The 7,217-nt window shown below is 50.9% G+C and overlaps 1 non-coding gene across 1 annotated transcript; it reads left to right on the forward strand.

Annotated features, from left to right (window-relative positions):
- Positions 1-4,978: 4,978 nt before the first annotated feature.
- TRNAK-CUU (transfer RNA lysine (anticodon CUU)) lies at positions 4,979-5,051 on the forward strand. The gene has a single exon. It is a non-coding gene; the product is annotated as a tRNA-Lys (tRNA).
- Positions 5,052-7,217: the final 2,166 nt, after the last annotated feature.

The following is a 7,217-nucleotide window of genomic DNA, read 5'->3' on the forward strand; positions in this document are numbered from 1 at the left end:
CATACAAGCTATGATGATTCATATCGGTACATGAAATGAAATAGTTGTTACACTTTATGATGGAACTTAAATATTCTGTTATTTAATGGGCTCAGTTCAGAGTGCTGTTTGTGTACATCTACCTTAGTTCGGACTTGGCATTGACAAATGAAGATCATCTCATTAGCCCTGCCCCTGATTTCTTCCTGTGAGTCACTTTCTCATTGACTACTGCCCACCCAGTGCTGGCCCTATTATGGAACAGGGCTGTGGGCTGATGGGGATGTGTTTGGATAATCTCATGTGACCTTACCTGGGGCCAGCTAACCAGGAGGGACATGGCAACATTTCTCCTTCCTCTGCCGGAGAGGGAGCCAGCTCATTCCCATGAGCCCACATACAGACGGGGCAGGGTCTGGAGAGGTGACACAGCTGAATGGAAAAAGCCAGGAGAGCAGCATATCAATTACCAGCTGAGAACCTCAAGCACAGAGCTGTGTGATGCTCCCATAGTGTAAGGGGAAGGGGTCGGGAGCTTGAATCTTACAAGCTGAGTTCAACTCTCAGTGGGACCTGCTGGGGAATGGTTGATTTGTGTAAATCCTTGAATATTGATCTTCTTGCCCCTCTGGCTCAATTCTACTTTGTGCTTCTTCACTTTCTCAGTGTAAGGACTTTGGAGAAAAGTCTCAAACATCTGCTCCAGTGATGCAATGGGTCAGTGCACAGTGTTTATAAAGTAGTGTGTATAGGAGACATGCTGAGGTTGTGAATTCAAACCTCACCTGGAGCAGTGGTTTTCAGTCCCTACTGGGCTGCCCCTTCCCAGTGATTGCTGTGGGAGCTGGAATTCTAGCTCAGAGGAGTCTGTCAGTCAAAATTCCCCCTTCACATACTATGGCCTCATCAGACTGAATGGTGGGTGGCCAGGATCTAAGGCCAAGTGGTTTCCAGGGTCTTGTTGCCCATCTTCTTCCCTTACCTGTCATCAGTAGCAGCTGCTGTCCCTTTCAGCCACTGGGTCAGCTCTGGCAGGAAGGCAGGAAATGGGACAAGCTGAGGGAAGCAGGAAAATTCTGATCTCTGCATCTCTCCATGTGAGGGTTTGTCTACACGTCATTCCTCTTTCATGAGAGAAATGCAAATTCAGCTGAGTGACATTGCAAATGAAGTGGAAATTTGCATAATCATGTCTGGCTGTGATTTCGAAATACGCTAGTTTGAACTAACAGGCGCTGTCTAGACACAGTTCTTTCAAGAGAAAACCCTTCTTTCAAAATCACCCTTACTCCTTATAAAATGAGGTTTAAGGGTTATTTCTGATGAAAAGTTTTCTCCCGCAATAAGTGTATCTCAACAGCTCAAAGTATTTTGAAATAGCACCAGTCTGTTAATATGCAAAAGAAGTGCAGGATATTTAAATCCCAGCTTCATTTACAATTTTGAGCATCTACATTTGCATCCCTCACAGGTTCTCTGGGCACTGACACCCCCAGGGAATCACAAGGGCACTTGGCGCTGGCTCTCCAGTCCCAGCAATTGCAGTCAGAGCCCTGCCTTACCAGTGCCAGGTCCAGGCTTGTGGTTTCCTTCTTTCCAACACTCCTCTCCAATCATCCTTTTCCTGAACCAGCAGTTCCATGGGTGGCCAGGGGAGGCCTCTTCTGTGTCCCAGAAGGGGACAGGAAAACTTGAGCAAAGGCTACAGCTACAGCTACAGCAAGGAACCACTGGGGCTATGTCTAGACTGCAGGCTTCTTTCGAAAGAGGCTCTTTCGAAAGCATCTTTCAAAAGAGCCTCTTTCAAAAGATCGCGTCTAGACTGCAGGCGGATCTTTCGAAAGAGAAATCCGCTTTTTCGAAAGAGAGCACCCAGCGAGTCTGGATGATCTCTTTCGAAGACGGCCTCTTTACATTGAAGAACGCCTTCTTTTGAAAGAGGAACTTTTGAAAGAAGGTGTTCTTCCTCGTAAATTGAGGTTTACCGCCATCGAAAGAAAAGCCGCGTTCTTTCGAAATAATTTCGAAAGAACGCGGCTTGAGTCTGGACGCAGGGGAAGTTTTTCGGGAAAAGGCTACTTTTCCTGAAAAAACCCCTGAGTCTGGACATGGCCTGGGATGTGAACCCAGGATCTCTTGCTTATATGGTAAGGGCTTTAACCAGCTAAGTCATGGTGCCCTTCTTAGCTACAGCCACAATATAGAGCTTTTCCAGGATAACTTTTGTATCTGGGAAAAACTGCCCTGTTCATGGAAGAGGTCAACTTTTTTAGATCAGTTTCCAAAAAAGTGGGCGTGTTCTTTTGGAAGCCCTGTATTCCTCATTGTATTAGGAATAAGGGCTCTTCTGAAAGAGGAGGTTTTCCCCACATTTGGGCCTGTGTAGATGGGCCAAATGTCAGAAAAGCCTCTTCTGAAAAAAAAGTGTCTCCAAAACTGTTCTAATTTATGGTCCCAGACAACACATTTGAATTCCAAAGTGCAGCCATTCCCCATTTCCCTCCAGCCTTGAAGGGGTCTCAAGGCCTGTGCAGCCCAAGAAATGTGATTAGCAGCTCATACCCACAATCTTTTTGTCAATTGCAGTGCAGCCTAGGGGTCACATACCAAGCACGCACTACAGCCCACCACTCTCCCAGCTGAGCTATGGAAGGAGGCCCGAGTGATGCTGGTTTGTCCATGTCGGCCTGTCTACAAGTGTCAGGGCATGTGCTCCCCCAAGTGAGTGGCATCGCAGAAGAACCCAGGAGCACAGGGGAGCTTCCCATGCAGAAGGACCCCTGAGCTAGATCCATTCATGTCACAGCAAAAGAAAAATAGCTGGGTTCTTCTCATGGGTCTTTTTTGTTTCAATGTCTCTAGGGGTGCATGAGGGACAGACCCAAAAGAACCAAACCGGTCGAGTGCATCTTGGTCCAGCCTCTCACTTGTGCTGTTCCCTCTCCCAGACTGTTCCTACTCCCAGGGCAATAGCTCCACACCCAATGGATGGGTTAGCAGAGGCCAGGGGGCAATAGGCAGAGCCTGGCAGCTGCTGGGACTGGACCTGATGGCATCAGGGGAAGCAGCAAGAAACACAAACTCAGCCCTCTGCATCTCTAGCCAGGCTGGTAGGTTTCATGGCTCCAGCTCATCTGAACCAGATGGAAGAGAGACCGAGCCCCAGTGGACATTAGACACCCAGCAGAAGGCACAAAAATCTCTTCTCACCAGCCTGAGAACAAGAAACCTAAAGCAGGAGGGTTTTGCAACAACCAGTCCAGGAAAATCCCACTGACAGTTGAACTCAGGTTGCAAAGTTCAGAGCCCTGAGCACTGCCCCTTGCAGCATGGGACAAACAGCTGATGTTTTGGGGGGGCACCTGGGACTCTCAGCTCTCAGGCTGCCTCTGCTCTCCCGGCTCCTTCCAACTGCCCCATTCCAGCTGCTTGTTTATTTTTTGTTTTTATTTAAATATCAGCTCTAGTAGAAGCCGTGTGACACTCTCCCCTCCCCCATCATGGCATGGACAGGTCGCCGCCCCCAACCAGACTCTGAAATGGCTCCGGGCATTTCCCCTGGCCCCATGGGGCTGGCAGGAAAGAGGCCCAGGGCCAGGCTAGAGACAGGGGAAGCAGAAGGCAGGAAGAGCCCCAGTCTACACATTCCTTTTTGTGCAAAAGCGTTTTGTGCAAAAACGGACCCCAATTAATTATGCAAATGAGCATGGCAATATGCTAATCTGTGCTACATTTGCATGAGCTTTTGCGGAAGAGAGATGCAGTATGGAGATAGCCTAGGTGGTAGAGAGCCATAAAGTGACATAGACTCAGGAAAAATCCCTGGGCTGCAATTCTTAGTTACACAAAATGAGAATAATTCACCAGCTCAGACGTGATTTCTAAGCCGCCAAACAAGGAAAATAATAAAACCTGATGGACTAGGGCAGTGATCCCCAATGCGGTGCCCGCAGGCGCCATGGTGCCGCCTGGGCCATTTATGTGCGCCTGCGGAGCAATCTGGGCTGGCCCGGGCGTGTGGCAGGTGCCAGCCTCAGGAGCATGGGCAGCCCCTGCCCGGGGTCAGAGCACATGATGGTGCCGGCCCCAGGAAAGCCTGGAAAGCCCCTGCCTGGGGTCACGGCACATGCTGGTGCAGGTCCTGGCTCCGGGGTTGCGGCACAATCCGGCGCTGGCCCCGGGCACGTGGCGCATGCTTGGCCCCGCCCCCAGGCACGTGGCCCATGAGCGGCCCCGCCCTTGGAGGCGCGGTGCGTGAGCGGCCCTGCCCCCAGGCACCCAGCATCCCCAAAACGTTGGGGACCACTGGACTAGGGAGACTTTTCTCTACCCACACATTGCAAGAAGTCCAGTTGTCTGCAAGTCAAGAGTGTGTGTGGCCTAATGAATAAGGCATCTGACTTCTGATCAGAAGATTGAGGGTTTGAGTCCCTTCACAGTTGCGTTTACCTTCCTTTGTCTGTGCTCATGGATCCTGATGTTGCTTCCCTGGAAAGGTCCTATGTGACAATGAGGTTTTTCTGTAACCCCATTGGAAGGCCTGTAGCTGTTCAGTAGGTCTAAACTATGGGGGATATTGCGGGGTGCATGCATATCCTGGGGCGCTGCCTGTCCTGTGCATGGTCCTGGCAGAGCATAAAGGAGTCTGGACTCTTAGATTCCATTTTGCCACCCCCTCGAGTAGTATTGTTTGTCTGTGTGATAGTCTGGTTTGTATCTATTTCTGTCTGCTGTAGAATTGATTTTGCTGGGTGTAAATCAGCAAAGGCAGTGGGGTCTGATTGGTTAGGTCATTCTGTTCTCCTGTCCCTGGAGAGATGGAAATGGGGCCATTCCTTGTGGGGAAAGAAGTGGGTGTGTCGGGAGTGGGGTTCGAGTTCAAACCTCTCCACAGACCAGAACTCCACATTAGGGGCAAGAAAGAGCCTTGAGTCAGGCAGTGGAGAACACTTGGCGCCTGTTACGCTGAGATGGGATATTAGGAAACTTTTCCAATACAGCCTGGCTAGCTCAGTTGGTAGAGCATGAGACTCTTAATTTCAGGGTCATGGGTTCAAGCCCTATGCTGGGCGGTGCCCTTCCTTAACTCACATTCTCAGCCTGTGAGCAATTGGCTCTCAGTTTTCACCAGGGTTTTAGAAAGAAAAAGTCTAGTCCTGGGGTCCAGCTTTAGGAGAACCAACTGCAATTTCCATCTTCTGAGGAGAAGGGAAGAGGATTTTCTTCTCCTCAGTTCTAGCCACATCAGCCCAGGGAGGAGAAAAAATAACCCTCCGCCCACTGATTGTCCCCCGTCAGCTTCTGTAGCTTCACCTCGTTCCACAGCAGCTCCAGCTTTGAGCTACAAATCTAAAGGGGCTGGTGAGGAAATTAGGCGATTCCCTGAGAACAAGAGGTGGAGTGTTCACAAGGAGCATCCCCCTCCCCTGCAGAGCAGGGTGTTAGAAAGAGCCAGGAACAGAACACTGGGGAACAGGGCGCATGGATCCCACTCGTTCCTGCAGAAAATGAAACAGGTTGAGCATTTTGCAGAGAACGGACCAGTCCCTGGAGAGATGGAAATGGGGCCGTTCCTTGTGGGGAAAGAAGTGGGTGTGTCGGGAGTGGGGTTCAAGTTCAAACCTCTCCACAGACCAGAACCCCACATTAGGGGCAAGAAAGAGCCTTGAGTCAGGCAGTGGAGAACACTTGTCTCCTGTTACCCTGAGATGGGATAGTAGGAAACTTTTTGTGCCCAGTCTGGCTAGCTCACTTGGGGGAACAGGAGATTCTTAACCTCAGGCTCTTGGGTTCAAGCCCTATGCTGGGCGGTGCTCTTCTTTAACTCACATTCTAAGTCTACAAGCAATTCACTCTCAGCTTTCACTAGGGTTTTAGAAAGAAAAAGTCTAGTCCTGGGGTCCAGCTTTAGTAGAACCAAAGAGAGAACCAACTGCAATTTCCTTCTTCTGAGGAGAAGGGAAGAGGATTTTCTTCTCCTCAGTTCTAGCCACATTAGCCCAGAGACGAGAAAAAATATCCCTCCGCCCGCTGATTGTCCCCTGTCAGCTTCTGTAGCTTCACCTTCTTCCAGCAAATTGAAGAAGGCCGGGTCCCCTCCTGGGGACTCCAAACGAAACCCTAGGACCAAGGGATTTACAAGCCAGATGATCAATGTTTGCTGCACTTCTCCCTCCCCCAAACTATGCCAAACCTCAAGGGTAAATTCTACAGCACCAGCGGCTGGGGGAGATGTGCATGTCAGAGCCTCTGTCCGCTGAGCTGTAGCCTTCTGTGCCCAGGGAGCCAGACACTGGCAAGGCTGGAGGGAAATGGGGAATGGCTGCACTTTGGGAGTCAAAGGTGTTGTCTGGGACCATAGAGTAGAACGGTTTCTCCAAACTCCCTGAGGAGGGCACCATGGCTCAGTTGGCTTTTCCTGATCCAGCAGTTTCATGGGTGGCAAGGGGAGGCCTCTTCTGTGTCCCAGGAGGACCTAGGAAAATGTGAGCTGCCACCGCACATGAAGCCCTTGCCGCTGCCGGAGCCACTCCCTGTGCTCAGTGGCCAGCTGCTAGCATGTGCAGGCTGGGATGCTGTGTACAGGCAGCCTGCACATGCAGGATACAATGTAGTGCACTGTGAGCAGAATGGCGTGGCCCCATTCCCGCCTCCCTTTCCGCGCTGATCCAGTAGCCGAAAGGGGCTGTGGCTGCTGCTGACTGGGCAGAAGCTGGGCGGCAAAGTGCTGGCGGCAAGAGATTCCGGCTGCCTCTTTTCCCTGGGTCTCAGTGCGCCATGCCAGTCGCCAGCCACCTTGACTGAACCTCAAACCAGCTGGACTAGCCAGCCCACGTCACAGTGAGTCACTAGTGGCCCAGTCAGAGAAGAGCCCTTGGCAGATGCAGCTGTGTGAGGCACCTTTCTTGAAAGGGCCACTTGTGAATTGCACTTTTGTTGGTCACTTTTGTTGGTTAGAGCGTGGTGCTAATAACACCAATGTCATGGGTTCAAGCCCCATGCTGGCAATGGGGATGTTTGGTTTGTTGACTTACCTTTTGCTATGAACAGGCAAAAGGCTCAGGTGTTTGCAGGACTCAGGCCAGAGAACTGGTAGGAGAAATTTCCAATCTGCACAGACCCAGTGGCTGAAAGGGCCTTGGCTTGGCTGGCCTCCCCCAACAGCAGGGAAAACTCTTCTCTTCCCTCCATTGTCCCCAGTGGGGTGACCTGATGCCCAAATTCCTGCTGTAGCAGTG

This window comes from Pelodiscus sinensis, chromosome 19, assembly GCF_052426305.1.
Source record: "Pelodiscus sinensis isolate ZL-2025 chromosome 19, ASM5242630v1, whole genome shotgun sequence".
NCBI classification, from domain to species: Eukaryota; Metazoa; Chordata; order Testudines; family Trionychidae; genus Pelodiscus; species Pelodiscus sinensis.